This window comes from Pelophylax lessonae, assembly GCF_965119305.1.
Source record: "Pelophylax lessonae genome assembly, chromosome: 5".
NCBI classification, from domain to species: domain Eukaryota; kingdom Metazoa; phylum Chordata; class Amphibia; order Anura; family Ranidae; genus Pelophylax; species Pelophylax lessonae.
In genome coordinates this window covers 199,655,208-199,675,621 of record NC_138772.1, presented here as the reverse complement: position 1 = coordinate 199,675,621, position 20,414 = coordinate 199,655,208, and positions in this window count along the sequence as shown.

The following is a 20,414-nucleotide window of genomic DNA, read 5'->3' as shown; positions in this document are numbered from 1 at the left end:
TCTTTTTGCTGTACAAACAAGTTTGCTGTTGCCCCTCTAGGTGAGCCTAATGGGCTACAGTCAACTTTTGCATCTGCTGGGCAGTTAAGTGGCTCACCTGTTGCTGGTAGCATTCACCAACATGAGCTGTTTTACAAGCTCTTTTATTTTGTTTACCAGATGTATTTGTCTCTTTAAAGTGGTTGTAAACCTCAGACAAAAAATATGAACAAAGTATGTCAGTATATAGTGTCAACTTGTCACAATTAGGAGCACTAAGTGTCATTTATGTCTGCTGCTTTTTTCCTCTGCTATCAGCATGAGTCACTTCTGACAAGTTTTCCTGACACCGAAAGAAAAATGGTGACAGGGGAGAAACATCCAGCAGATTGACAGCCTCAACTCTGTTTCTGTGTGCTGTGTGAAGGAAAGTGTGTCTGTTCCCTCCAATCAACTCTAAGAGCTCTCCTCACTGCAATTAATTCAGCTCTCCACCCCCTTTTTTATCTGAGCTCCCAGACAAGCCTTGTAAATTCAGCACTTTGAACGGATGTAAAAACAGAGGACTGCAGATAGACAGGTAAAACTTATGTAGGCTTGTTTCATCTATGTTTATTACCTGGGGCCAGTCACTTCACTAGATATATAGTGCATCCGGAAAGTATTCACAGAGCTTCACTTTTTCCACATATTGTTATGTTACAGACTTATTCCACAATTTAAATTCATTATTTTCCTCAAAATTTTACAAACAATACCCCACACTGACAATGTGAAAAATGTTTGTTTCAAATCATTGGAAATTAACTAAAAATAAAAAACAAAACAATTACATGTACATAAGTATTCACAGCCTTTGCTCAATACTTTGTTGAAGCACTGTGAATACTTTCCACATGCACTGTATGTAAAGGTTTACAACACTTTAAGGTCTTGCCTGCATCCAAGCACCAAGTTTTTAGTATTGGCAGCAGTAAATCATGCATGACATAGGGACACCTAGAAACAGTCCAAGCAAGCCTTGAACTTTTATTTGACGAGGCAGCAAACAAACACAGTTTAAGTGCAGAGGGGCTTTGTACAGCAAGGTATTGCATAAAACAAACACAACAAATGCTCATCTGAGCTACTAACTATACTCACCACTTAGCTGTTTCATCAAGCAGTAGGCATCTATAGCAGAAAGAGCGAGAGAAGGAGCCCTGCTCATCAGTCAGCTTACATATATAAAGGCTGCCAGTAAACAGCCAAGGCTAATAAGGTCTTGCTACTAGGTAAGATATGATCCTAGGAATGGCGTTTTTACCCGACCCAAAGCTCTACAAAGTCTGCAGGCTCTAGTAACGAGAAGCCATTGGGTTTGGGGGTAAGAAAGCAGACAGTATGTGCAAGAGAGGAGTGTGGAGAGTTAGGCAATAGGCAGTATGTACAGGAGAGGAATGTGGAGAGTAAGGCATAGGCAGTTTGTGCAGGAGAGGAGAGTAGAGAGTAAGGCAATAGGCAGTATGTGCAGGAGAGGAGTGTGTAGAGTAAGGCAATAGGCAGTATGTACAGGGGAAGAGTGTGGAGAGTAAGGCAATAGGCAGTATGTGCAGGAGAGGAGTGTGGAGAGTACGGCAATAGGCAGTATGTGCAGGAGAGGAATGTGTAGAGTAAGGCAATAGGCAGTATGTGCAGGAGAGGAGTGTGGAGACGAGTAAGGCAAAAGGCAGTGTGTGCAGAAGAGGAATGTGTAGAGTAAGGCAATAGGCAGTATGTGCAGGAGAGTAGTGTGGAGAGTAAGGCAATAGGCAGTATGTGCAGGAGAGGAGTTTGGAGAGCAAGGCGATAGGCAGTATGTGCAGGAGAGGAGTATAGAGACGAGTATGGCAATAGGCAGTGTGTGCAGGAGAGAAATGTGTAGAGTAAGGCAATAGGCAGTATGTGCAGGAGAGGAATGTGTAGAGTAAGGCAATAGGCAGTTTGTGCAGGAGAAGAGTGTAAGGCAATAGGCAGTATGTGCAGGAGAGGAGTGTGGAGAGTAAGGAAATTGGCAGTATGTGCAGGAGAGGAGTGTGGAGAGTAAGGCAATTGGCAGTATGTGCAGGAGAGGAGTGTGGAGAGTAAGGCAATAGGCAGTATGTGCAGTAGAGGAATGTGGAGAGTAAGGCAATAGGCAGTATGTGCAGGAGAGGAATGTGTAGAGTAAGGCAGTAGGCAGTATGTGCAGTAGAGGAGTGTGGAGAGTAAGGCAGCATGTGCAGGAGAGGAGTGTGAAGAGTAAGGCAATAGGCAGTATGTGCAGGAGAGGAGTGTGGAGAGTAAGGCAATAGGCAGTATGTACAGGGGAAGAGTGTGGAGAGTAAGGCAATAGGCAGTATGTGCAGGAGAGGAGTGTGGAGAGTACGGCAATAGGCAGTATGTGCAGGAGAGGAATGTGTAGAGTAAGGCAATAGGCAGTATGTGCAGGAGAGTAGTGTGGAGAGTAACGCAATAGGCAGTATGTGCAGGAGAGGAGTGTGGAGAGCAAGGCGATAGGCAGTATGTGCAGGAGAGGAGTATAGAGACGAGTATGGCAATAGGCAGTGTGTGCAGGAGAGAAATGTGTAGAGTAAGGCAATAGGCAGTATGTGCAGGAGAGGAATGTGTAGAGTAAGGCAATAGGAAGTTTGTGCAGGAGAAGAGTGTAAGGCAATAGGCAGTATGTGCAGGAGAGGAGTGTGGAGAGTAAGGAAATTGGCAGTATGTGCAGGAGAGGAATGTGTAGAGTAAGGCAATAGGCAGTATGTGCAGGAGAGGAGTGTGGAGAGTAAGGAAATTGGCAGTATGTGCAGGAGAGGAATGTGTAGAGTAAGGCAATAGGCAGTATGTGCAGGAGAGGAATGTGTAGAGTAAGGCAATAGGCAGTATGTGCAGGAGAGGAGTGTGGAGAGTAAGGCAATAGGCAGTATGTGCAGTAGAGGAATGTGGAGAGTAAGGCAATAGGCAGTGAATGCAGTAGAGGAATGTGGAGAGTAAGGCAATAGGCAGTATGTGCAGGAGAGGAATGTGTAGAGTAAGGCAATAGGCAGTATGTGCAGGGTAGGAATGTGTAGAGTACGGCAATAGGCAGTATGTGCAGGAGAGAAGTGTGGAGAGTAAGGCAATAGGCAGCATGTGCAGGAGAGGAATGTGGAGAGTAAGGCAATAGGCAGTGAATGCAGTAGAGGAATGTGGAGAGTAAGGCAAAATGCAGTATGTACAGGGGAGGAGTCTGGAGAGTAAGGCAATAGGCAGTATGTGCAGGAGAGGAATGTGTAGAGTAAGGCAATAGGCAGTATGTGCAAGAGAGGAGTCTGGAGAGTAAGGCGATGAGCAATATGTGCAAAAGAGGAGTACAGATGGTATAACAGATGTGAGGTGGTATGTACAAGAGAGAAATGGCACAGGATATAGGATTTCTCTATATAGTATACAGGCACTACAAATGCACACATACATATTCCATTAGTATTTGATGTGTGCCCACTGAAAGCAATATGAGACCTAAAACATGGTACTTCCATGTAGGAGGCATCCAGGAATAGGGATCACTCCCCCGGCCTCCAAAATTCAATGCTTGTTGTTTGAGCAATTAACCTCCAAGTCTCAGCTCTGTCTCATGAAGATGGGAGAGCATATTTAGTCTTGTGCAAGTAATGTATTATTTTTAGAAAGTCAAAGTCAATATTTGCAACTGCAATTGCAGATTGGAGTAGTGGAGGACTGCAGGGCAGGTAAGAGCAGACGCATTATGGCAGATACTATACAGGGTGGCTATTATTTGCCTCTGGGCAAACTAAAGGTTTATTTAAAAAGACACTTTCACAGTTTTAGTCTCAAAACAACAATGTACGCACAAAAAAGGTACAATGCTGAAATATACATTCCTGCAGATTATATATTTAGTATCTAAATATGAAAGTGTTTTTTTTTTTTTTGCATTAAGAACAATCTTACTTCCATTATTCATAACTTGTCCTTTTTAGAGTTGGCATTTCACATTATAAAGCTCTGATGTGACAGATTGTGACAGATGACTACTGCATCCCCTTGCAATGACCTCCTTTAGGTTTCTAAAGCAGAATTTCACAAAGCATCGGAAGCAGGTACAAGATTTCCAGAGGGTGGTAATGTCACTGGCACAGACAGGCATCATTTAGTTAAATCTAATTTAAGCTAGAATATGTCCAGATGGTGGACGGTCACATGAGACTCTCCAGGGTACCCTGGCAACATTGGATTCCAAATTTCTTCTCTGCTGTTGCCTTCTACTGCATCTTCCTTGATGCCTTGAATAGTACTGTGCACATAAGAGAAAGTTTTATATTGATAAATAAAAACATAACATGTTATGGCAACAGAATTTAAGCAACACAGTAATCATACTTCTTAAACAGGAAGTACATTTACACGCAAAAGGCCTTTTTTGCATAGGAGAAGACACAGAGGCAAAGCAAATATAGTAACATGTTTTTAGAGTTGCCAACCACCCTGCACCTTTTTTTTTTTTTTACTGACAAAACATGGAAAATTTACTGACAGAGCAAATTTTTACTAGCAAACTGAAAAAAGCGAGAGAAACCCCTAATAGAAACTAAGACAAATTATATTTATACAGCATAAACATATGCAAACATTGACAATAGCCTAACTTTTCGGTTTTTCGGTTCGCACCAGAACACCGCGAACAGAGGAAAAGTTTGTTCGAACAAACGAACCCCATTGAAGTCTATGGGAATCGAACCTCGAAAATCAAACGGCCTAATTTTGAAGGCTTAAATGCAAGTAATTGCCCCAACAAAGTGTATGGGGGTCCATGTACTGACCTGGGGAACATGTAGCAATGAAAAAAATGTTTTTAAAACAATCATTTTTAAAGGAGCGGTGATTTACTTATTTTAATGTGGCTTAAAGTGAATCTATAAAAATGAAAAATTCCTGCAAATATCGTACCTGGGGGGTCCCCTGAATGTGCCTGTAAAGTAGTGCATCTCTACGATGTATGTAGCCTGCTGCAGCAATACTGACATTTCTAAAGCAAAAAATGTCATATACAAATATACATACAAATTTCAAATGGCATGTACTTGTCATACAGGTGCAGAAAAATTGGGCCTTGGTTGTTGATGGTGCCTAAACACCGTAACCCCTCGCAGTTACTCTTGCTGGGTGCAGGAACAGGCCCTGCTGCTAAAAAATCCATACAAATTTTAAAAACCAATATACTTGTCATACAGGTGCAGAAAAATTGGGCCTTGGTTGTTGATGGTGCCTGAACACCGCAACCACTCGCAGTTACTCTTGCTGGGCGCAGGAATGGGACCTGCTGGTAAGAATTCCATACAAATTTGAAATCGCATATACTTGTCATACAGGTGCCAAAAACTGGGTCTTTGCTGTTGGTGGTGCTTGAACACCATAACCCCTCACAGTTTCTCTTGCTGGGTGCAGGAACAGTACCTGCTGGTAAGAATTTCATACAAATTTGAAATTGGATGTACTGTACAGTTGCCAAAAATTGGGCCTTTGGTGTTAGTGGTGCCTGAACACCATAACCAACCCCTGACAGTTATTCTTGCTTTGTGCATGAATGGGACCTGCTGGTAAGAATTCCATACAAATTTGAAATTGCATGAAATGTACAGGTGCCAAAATTTGGGCCTTTGCTGTTGGTGGTGCCTCAACATCGTAACCAAGCCCTCACAGTTACTCTTGCTGGGTGCAGGAATGGAACCTGCTGTTAAGAATTTCATACAAATTTGAAATTGCATGTACTTGTCATTCAGGTGTTGGTGGTGCCTGAACACCGTAACCCCTCACAGTTAGCTGGGCACGGGGACAGGGCCTGCTGTTAAAAATTACATACAACATTTAAATTGTATGCACCTGTCATGCAAGTGCAGAAAAGATAGGCCTTGTGGGTTGGTAGTGACATAAACCAAAAACAATGTTGGAAGCTAGCAGAATCAAGGCAGAGGAATAGGATAGACAGCATATGCAGTCTTCCAGGGATGGCAGACCCCTAGCAAATTCAATCAGTTACATCAGCATCAGGGGCTTGATAGTTCTTGTTGATCCAGGACTGGGTAATTTTGATAAAAGTCAGCTGGTCAACAGAGTCTGTGGACAGACGCACTCTTTTGTCCATCAAAAAACCTCCAGCAGCACTGAACGTCCATTCAGAATGCACGCTGGAAGCAGGACAGGCCAGTAGCTCCATTGCATATTGAGCAAGTTCTGGCCAGTGGTCCATCCTCAAGACCCAGTAACCCAGTGGATGCTCAGCTGGAAAGGTCTCCAAGTCTGCTCTTGTGCCTAGATAATCATGCAACATATGATGGAGACGCTGCTGATGGTTGCTTAAACCTAACAGCTCTGGGTGCTGCTGAGGACAATAAAACTGTTTAAAGGCATCGGTCAGCCGGCCGACTTCTCCACCGCTCCTCCTTTGGCTGAAAGACGCCTCAGAAATACGTCCAAAGAATGATGACCTCCCAGTGTCTGGAAAGGTGGTACACAATTTTTTTTTCAAGGCCTCCTCAAGATGTTTCATCCTCTGCTCCCTCTGCGAAGGCAGGAGGAGCTCTGCAACTTTACCCTTGTAACATGGATCAAGAAGGGTTGCCAACCAGTAATTACCCCTCTCCTTGATAGCACGAATCCTCGGGTCCTTTTGCAGGCTTTGCAGAATTAGGGAGCCCATGCAACGTATGTTGGAGGAGACATGAGCTTCTGAGTCCTCTGTGTCACTAAGGATGACATTGTCAGCAGGAGCAACCTCTCCCCAATAAAGTACAACTCCTGGGGTTTCGGGGGAATCAAAACCATCCCTTGAAGACTGCTGTATGCTATCCTCTACATCCATGCTGCTGAAATCCTCCTCCACCTCTTCCTCCTGTGTGTTTTGTGGCCCTGCAGGAATGATATCTGCATAAAGGGGGCCTTGTGAGTAAAGGAAGTCCTCTTCCTCCCGCTGTTCTGCCTCAAATGCCCTGTCCATGATTCCATGCAGCGTGTGCTCCAGCAGGTAGATTAGAGGGATAGTGTCACTGATGCATGCATCATCCTGGCTCACCATCCTTGTGGCCTCCTCAAATGGTGACAGGACGGTGCATGCATCCTTTATCAAAAGCCACTGGCATGGCATGGCAAAAAAAGCCAAGCTCCCCTGACCCTGTCCTTGTGCCATACTCACACAGGTACTCATTGATGGCCCTCTGCTGCATGTGCAGCCGCTGCAGCTTTGCCAACGTTAAGTTCCACCTGGTGGGCATGTCACAAATGAGGTGGTTGGTGGGCAGGTTGAATTCCTGTTGAATGTCAGATAAGCGAGAACTGGCATTGTACGAACGCCGGAAATGGCCACAGACTTTTCTGACCTGCCTCAGGAGATCTTGGAAGCCCGGGTATCTGCTCAAGAAACACTGCACCACCAGATTCAGAACATGTGCCAAGCATGGAACATGTGTCAAGTGTCCCTGTTGGATGGCGGAGAGAAGGTTGGTGCCATTGTCGCATACAACCATTCCTGGCTCACACTGTCCTGGCATCAACCATCTATGAGCCTGCCCCTGCAGAGCTGACAGAATCTCTGCACCGGTGTGACTCCTATCCCCTAGACAGACCAACTGAAGCACGGCATGGCCTCTTTTAGCCTGACTGCTTGCGTTGCTCCTTGAATGCTTAAAGAGCACTGCTGCTTCAGAGGACAATTAAGCAGAAGAGGACATGGTGGAGGAGGAGGAGGAGGTGGTGGTGGAGTATCCAGATGTGGCAGAACCAGTACCAGCTTTTTGGAGGCATGGTGGCAAAACAAGCTGCAACACCGAACCCTGTCCTGCATCCTTCCCAGCTGCCAGCAGAGTTACCCAGTGTGCCGTGAACAAAATGTAACGTCCCTGTCCATGCCTGCTGAACCAAGAGATAGCTGACCGCTCTGTCCAACCAGGCCAAAACACTACCTTCCACATGACAGTAGAGAGCCGGAATTGGCCTTACGGAAAAATAAATGCCTTTTTGGGACCTGCCACTGTGGTGCAGCACATTCCAAAAATTTTCAAGGGAGCAGAGTCTACCAGAGGAAAAGGCAGCAATTGTAATGCTAGCAATTTGGCCAAGCTAGTATAAAGTCGCTGAGCATTTGGATGGCTGGGACAGTATTTCTTTTTACAGTTCAGCAACTGGGGTAGTGAAATTTGCCTGCTGCTCAAATCAAGCAGTGGAATACAGCTAGCAAGTCTCTGTGGCACTCATTGCTCTCCCTCTCAATGCTGGTATTTGAGAAGGCATGAGGTATAGTAGGGTTAGAGATCACAGATGAGGAGCAAGGTGACTGATGTATGCTTGTTTTGCACTGGTGGCTCTTTCAGGTGCTATTGCCAACGGACTGCATGGCAGGTGGTCATATGCCTTGTCAAGCATGTGGTGCCCAAGCAGCTGTTATTCTGGCCACACTTGATCCGCTTCAGACAGATGTTGTAAACAGCAAAGCTGTGGTTTACTGCACAGATGCTGAAAAAAGCCCACACTAATGAACTTTTGAGAGTCCGCTGGGAATTTGCAGCACCCTGCACCTGTGGAGTTCTGTGCTGTGACGCAATAGGTTGGCTACTCCTATGGTGGCCCCTGGAGCACATCCTGCCTCGTTGGATTTGTGCCTCCTCCTCCTCTCCCCCTATCCTGTAAGGCACCCAAGTACAGCCAGTGACCTCATAATTCCCTCCCTCCTCATAACTGGAGAAAACTTGGCAGTATGCTTCAGCTGTGGCAACATGACTGCTGGTTTCTTGTCTGTCATTGTCACCCCCTCTCTCTAGGTTCACGTTCTTCCCTTCATCAACCTGCAAACCAACATCACAGCTTTCAAATTGCTGCGCATCCTCCAGCAGCATGTCACTGACACTATGATCGAACAGTTCAAGTGACTCCTCTGTGCATGATGGTGGGGCAACAGAAGGAGTAGCTGTGGAGAAGGAGCCTGTGGAACGGGCCGCTTTGGCAACTGCGGTGGAAGGCAAACTACTGTGAGCGTGGGTGTCAGAGGACGAGGAGGATGAGGACGGCTTATTTATCCACTCCACCAACTCTTCCACATATTGTGGCTGAATAACACGGGCAGCACCGTAAATAAAGGACGGGCGTGCCCCGCCTGCAGAGGATGCACCATGTCAACTGTGACCACCACTTTTCACAGTGGACACAGAGGCTGCTTGCCCTCTTTTCGTGGCCTGTGAGCATCTGCCTCTCCTTATTGGTCTTTTGGACATGATGTTGATTGACATCAATATAGGGTATACGCAACTGACCGATAGATACTCAATGACCTGATATGATGTATTCGATAGCCCATATATATATATATATATATATATATATACTGTATATATATATATATATATATATATATATATATAGATCAGATGGATAAAATACTCAATCACCTGATATGATGTAATCGATAGCCCTATATATATAGATAGATATGTGATGGATATAGGGTATACGCAAGTGACCGATAAAATACTCTATCACCTGCTTTAATGTAATCAATAGCCCTATATATAGATGGATATGTGATGGATATACAGTATACGCAAGTGACCGATAAAATACTCTATAACCTGATATAATGTAATCGATAGCCCTATATATAGATAGAGATGTGATGGGTATACAGTATACGCAAGTGACCGATAAAATACTCAATCACCTGATATAATGTAATCAATAGCACTATATATAGATAGAGATGTGATGGATATACAGCATACGCAAGTGACCGATAAAACACTCTATCACCTGATATGATGTAGTCGAAAGCCCTATATATAGGTAGATTCGACGAACGATCGAATGATCGATGTTTGAGTCTAACTTAGCTGCGACTCGAACTTGAAGCTCATCCCCACTGAAGCTCATCGAACTTGAAGCACATCCGCACATATATATATATATATATATATATATATATAAAATATTTCAAAGCTGCCTTATACCTAGAAAAATTTACCAAACTATTCAGATGCCTTACCTTTTTGGGAAATAATAACTACTTATAGTCAGGGTGGGGTAATGTGTTCTTGAAGCTATTTATAGCCCCTTAATGAACGTGACACCAGCCATGACCAGCAATGCATTTGCATTGCAAGGTATAGAGACCCAGCGATGCCATCACTGTGTCTAAAATAAACAACAATATGTTTAATAAAAGTTTGTATTTTGTTTTGTGGACAAGCCAATCATCAGTGCTTCATGATAGTATATGGATGGATATGCCCTGCCCACTAATGTCTGTGACTAATGATATCCAAGTATATCTAAAGTCAACTTTTTTTTCCCTTTGGATAGAATACAGAATGGGTAACACCCTTGTCCTTTTTTTTTTTTGGGAAGATTTTCTTTGTTTGGAGGATTTCCCTTTATTTTCTCTCCTGTATACCTAATGGATAACTAACATATATATTTACCTCATTGGTGTGATACTGCAGCTGTCCCACCTGAGACGCTAAGACAGAGAACTGAGCGATCACATGACCTCTGATCATTAATTTCTCTGTCCGCTCGAAGTGGAGAGCAGTGACTGTCACTCACAGCTCTCTGCTCTGCTCCTCCAGTGCTCACTGCTTGCTGAGAACCAGACCCAGCTGTGAATCAGGCAGTTGTGTGGATACAAAAAATATTGTCAGTATCCTTCCAGAGCCTGGAGTGACTCTACCAGATCAGCTGACAGTTGGCGATAGCAAGCTATAAGCTGTCTCTGGCTTATGGGAATGCAAAAGTAGGGGCACTTCTGTGACCCCCAAAACTGCTTTGTCCATCCTTCTCCTATTAAAAGAAGTGGGGGATATCTTTGCAAGGTAAGGGAAATCCCCTGTGACAGTTGTCATTGGAAAAAATATCTCTATCGGAATTCCCCTCTTTTCCTCTTCTGGGGGCAGTTAAAATTATTAATAATGAATGTATAAGGGTGCGCTGATATATATATGTGAAGCTTCTACTAAAGATCCAAATACCCAGTTATGGAATTAAATATTGAAAGTGTAATAGTCTGGTGCGCTAAACAAAAATAAAGTTATGAACAAATAATGTGTGTGAGATCATCACAATTATCTACGTGACACTAATATCAAAATATAAAAATTGTTGACTGTGTAAATATACAATAAATATACAACAAATAATATTCCCTTGTGGGATACCCCTAAATGGGGTGTGAGTATAATAAACAAAGTCCACAACGTGAAGTCCGTGCTAAAAATAAATTACTATTGTGTACAACTTCAGTGATGAATAAATCCAAATAAGTCGTCCACCCAGTGTTGTGTGAAACATATAAGATTCCCACCACCTTCAGGATTCACTTCTCACGAGCTAATAGGGATTTTCAGGCAGAAATAATTACACTTCAGAGTGGTAAACCTCAAACCGTGAAGGGAAGATGAAATTCATATACACCCCTTGTGTTAGAGACAAATGTAGCCTCTTACCAAATATAGGATGTATTCCACTTTAAGTACACTCTTGTTACCGAATCTTCCTCTTTAAGGCTTTATGAGATACCAAACTTCCCTGATGGTTTCTAATGGCTAATACCTTCTCCACAGTCTTCCTCAGGAGGCACCACACCCTCACTACTGTGAGCCCCGCTCCGCACTGCAGGCGGCCGCAAGCATTCCAAACATTACATGCCCGTTTTTTTCTTGAAACTGTAAGTGCAATTCTATGTCTTTTAATAAAATGCTGGGAGATAATGCTGCTCCCTTTTATTCTCACCTATGTATGATCACATCCGTGAGGGAGACTGTGGAAAACATCAAACTGTGTATGGCTGGCTTAAGTCTATGGTCTACAGTAGCATGCCTAGGGGGTGCAGAGGGTATACTCAACACTGGGTGCTGTGATGCTGTGGGGCCACTAGCAAAAAAAATACACTTTCTGTGATATGCACTCTTGACTCTGAACTCTCCACATTATGCATTCCTGATCCCCGAACTCTTTGGGGTATGTACTCCTGACCCCTGCACTCTCTGTGTTACACACTCCTGAGCCCTGTATTTCCTGTGATACCACTTCCAACCCCTGCCTTTTCTGCATTACACACAGCCCTCTATTCTCTGTGATATGCCCCTAAACTATCCGCACTTCACCCCCCTGACCCACGCTCTCAGCACTGCACACTCCTGAGCCCTACACTACCTGTGGTACACTTTCCTGACCCCTTCCTTCTCTGACACACACTCCTGACCCCTGCGCTACACACTCCTGACCAGTGCTGGGACAAGGTCATCTAGAGCCAGGGCGGACATACCAAACTGCCCCCCCCCCCAGAGATGTATGAGCATTATGTTTCAGTAAAATTCCCCCCACAAAAAAACTGAGCACTACTCTGCATGCTTACACCCTAAGCATAAATTTCCCAAATGACTATGGCATATGCTGTGTATAGAGTGTGTAGACTCAGGTTTTATTTAACCATGCCAGAATTTAGCCTCATCCACCATTCATTACTGAAAATATTTAATTTTGTATGGAGGGGGGGGGGGTTGTTAAAAAATGATTGGCCCCCCTGTCTCAGATATGCTAGGTATGCTACTGGTGTGATGGGCCAAACATAACATTACTTACAAGAAATGACACTTGTGATTTTACACTAATCTACTGTAGTGTTGAGCGAACACGGACTGTATTATTCGTGTTCGTACCGAATAATTGGATTTTTGTTACCTGAACACGAACCCGAAACCTTTACTGTATGTTCGGGTTTAAAATCCGTGTTCGGTCATTTTATTTCCTGTTTTGTATGTAATGGCACGCTTTTAATGGCGGGCTTTCAACAGCCAATCAACAAGCGTTTAACTGGTGTGCCTTAAGCCATCCCAGCCATGCCTACTAATGTATTAGTAGCTGTGATTGGCCATCTGAAGCATGTGACCATGTCTTTATAAGTTCGAGAGCCCCAGCACGCCGCTCATTCTGCTGTAGTTTAGGGACAGAGCACACATCATACATGCTGGCTGCTGATTAGGGACAGACAGTGATTCTGTGAAAAATTGTGTCCGAAAAGAATGCAGGGACAGGTCGGAGTGCAGGCAGGGAAAGTTATTAGAACATTTTAGGGCCAGGCTGGAGATTAGGCAGGGTCAGTCTACATCGATATTGCTGTGTGGGGGGTAGTGCAGTGAACGATCTTATTGAGCATATTAGGGCCAGGCTGGAGATTAGGCAGGGACAGTATACATCGATTTTGCTGTGTGGGGGGTGGTGCAGTGAACAATCTTTTTGCCCTCACTTGAGCCCACTGAGGAGGAGTGGGCCTTTTTGCTGCAGTGCTGACTGTGACATAAGACACTGCTGTGTTCACGTGTGCTATTGAGTGATTTTCAATTTTATACACTTTTTTTCTATTCCACTATTGAATATACACCCTTTTGGGTTAAAAAAAATTAAATTGTGGCATAGTCTGTACTAATCTATTTAAAAATTACAAACTTAAAGGAGAATTTTCTTTTTTTTTCCCTTCATAGCCTGCTGCAGAGCTGACTGTGACATAACACACTGCTGTGTTCACATGTGCTATTGAAAAATCACCAATTTTATATCATATTTTCTATTCCGCTATTCAATCTACACCCTTTGGGGTAAAAAGAATTAAATTGCGGCATAGTCTGTATCGGCACGTGTGAGATACACCTTTCCAATTTTATTGGGCGCATCTTACACCGCCGAGGATTGCAGGGTGTTTCAGTTTGCCTCCTGCCTGTTCCGAACTCCTCCTACTCCTCATCCTGCCTTTAGGGTACAAAAAATAGTAATCGGGGCCTAGTCTGGGTCTGTACGTGTGAGATAGATACACCTTTTGATATCATATTTTCTATTTCGCAATTCAATCTACACCCTTGGGGTAAAAATAATTAAATTGCGGCATAGTCTGTATCGGTACGTGTGAGATACACCTTTCCAATTTTTAAGGCGCATCTTCCACCGCCGAGGATTGCAGGGTGCTTCAGTTTGCCTCCTGCCTGTTCCGAACTCCTCCTACTCCTCATCCTGCCTTTAGGGTACATAAAATAGTAATCGGGGCCTAGACTGGGTCTGTACGTGTGAGATAGATACACCTTTTGATATCATATTTTCTATTCCGCTATTCAATCTACACCCTTTGGGGTAAAAAGAATTAAACTGCGGCATAGTCTGTATCGGTACGTGTATGATACACCTTCCAATCTTTTGGGGCGCATCTTCCACCGCCGAGGATTGCAGGGTGCTTCAGTTTGGATCCTGCCTGTTCCGAACTCCTCCTACTCCTCATCCTGCCTTTAGGGTACAAAAAATAGTAATCGGGGCCTAGTCTGGGTCTGTACGTGTGAGATAGATACACCTTTTGATATCATATTTTCTATTCCGCTATTCAATCTACACCCTTGGGGTAATAAGAATTAAATTGCGGCATAGTCTGTATCGGTACGTGTGAGATACACCTTTCCAATTTTTGGGGCGCATCTTACACTGCCGAGGATTGCAGGGTGTTTCAGTTTGCCTCCTGCCTGTTCCGAACTCCTCCTACTCCTCATCCTGCCTTTAGGGTACAAAAAATAGTGATCGGGGCCTAGTCTGGGTCTGTACGTGTGAGATAGATACACCTTTTGATATCATATTTTCTATTCCGCTATTCAATCTACACCCTTTGGGGTAAAAATACTTAAATTGCGGGCATAGTCTGTATCGGTACATTTGAGATACACCTTCCAATCTTTGGGGCGCATCTTCCACCGCCGAGGATTGCAGGGTGCTTCTGTTTGCCTCCTGCCTGTTCCGAACTCCTCCTACTCCTCATCCTGCCTTTAGGGTACAAAAAATAGTAATCGGGGCCTAGTCTGGGTCTGTACGTGTGAGATAGATACACCTTTTGACATCATATTTTCTATTCCGCTATTCAATCTACACCCTTTGGGGTAAAAAGAATTAAATTGCGGCATAGTCTGTATCGGTACGTGTGAGATACACCTTCCAATCTTTTGGGGTGCATCTTCCACCGCCGAGGATTGCAGGGTGCTTCAGTTTGCCTCCTGCCTGTTCCGAACTCCTCCTACTCCTCATCCTGCCTTTAGGGTACAAAAAATTGTAATCGGGGCCTAGTCTGTGTTTGTACGTGTGAGATACACCGTTTTATAAAAATTTTTCTATTCCGCTATTCAATCTACACCCTTTGGGATAAAAATAATTAAATTGCGGCATAGTCTGTATCGGTACGTGTGAGATACACCTTCCAAACTTTTGGGGCGCATCTTCCACCAGCGAGGATTGCAGGGTGCTTCAGTTTGCCTCCTGCCTGTTCCGAACTCCTCCTACTCCTCATCCTCCCTTTAGGGTACAAAAAATTGTAATCGGGGCCTAGTCTGTGTTTGTACGTGTGAGATACACTGTTTTATAAAATGTTTTCTATTCCGTTATTCAATATACACCCTTTTGGAGTGTAAAAAAGTTAAATTACGGCATAGTCTGTATCGGTACGTGTGAGATGCACCTTTTAAATTTGTTTGGCGCATCTCCTTCCACCGCCAAGGATTGCAGGGCGCTTCAGTTTGCCTCCTGTTCCGAACTCCTCCTACTCCTCTTCCTCATCCTTCCTTTAGGGTACAAAAAATTGTAATCGGGGCCTAGTCTGTGTTTTATATCCTTTTTTCTATTCCGCTATTCAATATACACCCTTTTGGGGTGAAAAAAATAAAATTGCGGCATACTTTGCATATTTGACTGTGAGATACACCCGTTGTATTTGTATACTGTTTTTCTATTCCGCTATTTAATAAACACCCTTTTGGGGTAAAAAAAATTAAATTGCGGCATAGTTTGCATATTTGACTGTGAGATACACCCGTGCGATACTGTTGTTGTTTTGTTCCGCTATTCAATAAACACCTTTCTAGGGCAAGATCATAAATTACAGAAATATGAGGAGACCGTCAAATAGGGGCCGTGGCCTGGGTCGTGGTGCTGCTGGTAGAGCTCCTGTTGCAAGGAGAGGACGTGGTCGATCAGTGCCAGCTACACGCACAAGTGATACACCTTCCTCAAGTGTGAGTAGGCGACAGAACCTGCAGCAGTATTTGGTAGGGCATCATGCGCCTCTAGAAGTGATGAGGCCAGAACAAGTAGAGGCGATAGTAGATTGGGTTGCTGCTGACAGTGCCTCCAGTTCCTTCACATTGTCTCCCACCCAGTCTACTGCAGAAAGGTCAGAGTTGGCACCTGCAGCCGATGTCCAACCGTCTTTCACCTCATCCCCTTGCAAATCAGGCAAGCAGTCTGAGCCCCAAGTCATGCAGCAGTCTCTTCTTCTTTTTGATGACTCTGTCAGCAGGGTTTCCCAGGGCCATCCACCTAGCCCTGCCCCAGAAGTGGAAGAGATTGAGTGCAGCGATGCCCAACCACTTATTTCTCAAGATGAGTACATGGAAGGACCATCGCAGCACGTCTCCGATGATGACGAAACGCAGGTGCCAACTGCTGCGGCACTCAGAATTGTGGAGACCGACAAGGAGGGCAGGGGTGAAGACTGGGTGGAAGATGATGTGGAGGACAATGAGATCCTCGACCCCACATGGAATGAAGGTCATGCAGGTGACCTGAGTAGTTTGGAGGAAGAGGCGGTGGTCGCACAGAGCCACCAGCACAGCAGAAGAGGGAGCAGGGTGCAGAAGAGGAGCGGCCGTGCCCTAGACACTATGCCTGCTACTGCCCAACGCAGCAAGGGACCGAGCACACCAAAGCCAGCTCAAAGGAGTTCTCTAGCGTGGAAGTTCTTCAGAAAATGTGCTGATGTTAGGACACGAGTGGTTTGCACCCTGTGCAATCAGAGCCTGAAGCGAGGCATAAACCTTCTCAACCTGAGCACAACCTGCATGATCAGGCATCTAAGTGCAAAGCACGAGCTGCAGTGGAGTAGACACCTTCAAAACCAAGAAAGGTCTCTGGCTCCTCCTGCTTCCTCTTCTGCTGCAGTCTCGGCCTCTTCATCCTCCTCTGTAGTGATACCGGCACCTGCCACCCCGCAAACAGACGATCTGTCAGCAACACCACCACCTGGGTCACCAACCATCTCCACAATGTCCCGTGGAAGCGTTCAGCTTTCCATCTCCCAAACACTTCAGAGGAAGAGGAAGTACCCCCCTACCCACCCGTGATCCCTGGCCCTGAATGCCAGCATTTCAAAATTCTTGGCCTTTGAAATGCTGTCATTCCGTCTGGTGGAGACGCACAGTTTTAAAAGCTTTATGTCGGTGGCTGTCCCACAGTACGTTGTGCCAAGCCGCCACTACTTTTCCAGGCAAGCCATCCCTTCCCTGCACAACCAAGTGGGGGGAAAAATCAGGTGTGCACTGCACAACGCCATCTGTGCCAAGGTCCACCTAACTACTGATACGTGGACCAGAAAGCACGGTCAGGGGCGTTATATCTCCCTAACGGCACACTGGGTAAATGCAGTGGCGGATGGGCCTGAGGCGGATAGCAATTTGGCGCATGTCCTTCCACCACCGAGGATTGCAGGGCGCTTCAGTTTGCCTCCTGTTCCTAACTCCTCCTACTCCGCTTCCTCATCCTCTACCGCCTCCTCATCCGGTCAGCGTAACACCTTCACCACCAACTTCAGCACAGCCAGGGGTAAACGACAGCAGGCAGTTTTAAAACCTGCCTGTTTGGGGGAAAAACTACACACCGCGCAGGAGTTGTGGAGGAGCATGGAACAGCAGACAAATGAGTGGTTGCTGCCAGCGAGCCTCAAGCCCGGCCTGGTGGTGTGCGATAATGGGCGAAATCTCATAGCAGCTCTGGGCCTAGCCGGTTTGACGCACATCCCTTGCCTGGCGCATGTGCTGAATTTGGTGGTGCAGAGGTTCCTAAAAATTACCCCGATATGTCAGAGCTGCTGCAGAAAGTGCGGGCCGTCTGTGCGCACTTTCGGCGTTCTCACCCTGCTGCTGCTCGCCTGTCAGCGCTGCAGCGTAACTTCGGCCTTCCCGCTCACCGCCTCATATGTGACGTGCCCACAAGGTGGAACTCCACCTTGCACATGCTGGAAAGACTGTGCGAGCAGCAGCAGGCCATAGTGGAGTTTCAGCTGCAGCATGCACTCGTGAATCGCTCTGCGGAACAGCACCACTTCACCACCAATAACTGGGCCTCCATGCGAGACCTATGTGCCTTGTTGCGCTGTTTTGAGTACTCCACCAATATGGCCAGTGCCGATGACGCCGTTGTCAGCTTAACTATCCCACTTCTATGCCTCCTTCAAAAAACGATTTGGGCGATGATGGAAGAGGATGTGGCACAGGATGAGGAGGAGGAGGATGAAGAGGTAACATTTCCAAGGCTTTCAGGGCAGTCATTCGCAAGTGGCTCCGAGGGTGGGTTCCTGCACCCACAAACGCCAGGGACACAATTGTCCAGCAGGGGCACAGTTCTGGAGGATGAGGAGGATGAGGAGGAGGAGATGGAGGAGGAGATGGAACCATGTTCACAGCAGGGTGGCACCCAGGCCAGCTCATGGCCATCACTGGTGCGTGGCTGGGGGGATACAGAGGACACAGACGATACACCTCCCACAGAGGACAGCCTTTCGTTGCCTCTGGCAGCCTGGCACACATGAGCGATTACATGCTGCAGTATCTCCACAATGACCGCCGAGTTGCCCACATTCTAACTTGTGCTGATTACTGGGTGGCCACGCTGCTGGATCCCCATTACAAGGACAACGTACCGTCCTTAATTCACTCACTGTATCGCGATCATAGGATGCGCGAGTACAAGCGCACGCTGGTAGACGCGATGCTGCTGGTATTCCCACCTGACAGCAGGGCCACAGTGGAAGCACAAGGCCAAGGCAGAGGAGGAGGAGGAAGAGGTCGCCAACGCAACCAGGGCACCGCCAGCACCTCAGAAGGCAGGGTTAGCATGGCCGAAATGTGGAAAAGCTTTGTCAGCACGCCACAACAAACAGCAGCACCAGCAGCTCATATGGAACGTCTTAGCAGGAGGCAGCATTTCACCAACATGGTGGAGCAGTATGTGTGCACACGCCTACATGTAGTGAATGACGGGTCTGCCCCCTTCAACTTCTGGGTCTCTAAATTGGGCACATGGCCTGAGCTTGCCCTTTACGCCTCGGAGGTGCTGGCGTGCCCTGCAGCCAGTGTATTATCTGAACGTGTATTTAGCACGGCTGGGGGCGTTATCACAGACAAGCGCAGCCGCCTGTCCAGAGACAATGTGGACAAGCTCACGTTCATTTAAATGAACCAGGCATGGATCCCACAGGACTTTTCCGTACCTTGTGCAGAATAGAGATGGATACCGACCTTACCCAGCCATTGTTATATTTTTGATCTTTCTCACTCTTTTGGGGTGTACCCTCATTTAAAATGACTGAAAAAAAGCAGTGTTGGCTACCTCGTCCTCCTCCACCGCCGCTTCCACCTACACCGCCACATCCACCGCCACCTCAACCTCCCTCCTACTCCATATGGGCCTCGTCCTTCACTTGTTTTAAGTTATTTCCCTATCCACATTTGTTTGCAGAGCACTTGTCATGCTCTTAACTACGTTTTTCTGCCATTTGCCGCACTCTAGCCCTTTCCATTGGTGTTTTAGAGCCATTTTAGGGCCTGAAAGTTCGGGTCCCCATTGACTTCAATGGGGTTCGGTGTCCGGGTAAAGTTCGGAAAAAGTCTGGGACACGGACCCGGATTTTTTTTCAAGTTCGGCCGAACCCGCCAAACACGGACATCCAGGTGTCCGCTCAACTCTAATCTGCTGCATTTTGGCAGAAAACGCTGCGTTCCTGTGGTTTACAAGCGGGTTACCTGTGCTTTCCCATAGACTTCTATTAGAAGTGCTGGTGCTTTTTCTGAAAGTGCACCAAAATTCCTGCATGCAAGGCTTTTGGTGCACTTTTAGAAAACACGCCAAAACCACCTGTTCTAATAGAAGTTTATGGAAAAGCCCAGGTTAACTGCACGAAAATCACTGGGATATCTGCAACCAATCTGAAGCGGGTCAGTGTGAAACCAGCCTAAAGAAATGCAGGTTGTACAGAAAACAATAATTTTAAGAAAAATTATTCCCCTGAATTGGCTAAAATCAAACATATGTGTCACGGAACCATGAACCAGACGTACAACAACAGATAAGTGAAAATAAGAAGGCTTTATTGAAAATCAAGCTGTAAAGCAAAAGTCCAAACGGATGGCGAAACCGAGGCAGAGTCCTTGCGAAGCCAGAGGTCAGGAACCAGGAGGGTAGTCAGATGAAGCCAGGATCAGGAACCAGCAGGGTAGTCAGACGAAGCCAGGATCAGGAACCAGCAGGGTAGTCAGACGAAGCCAGGATCAGGAACCAGCAGGGTAGTCAGACGAAGCCAGGAACAGGGACCAGAAGCA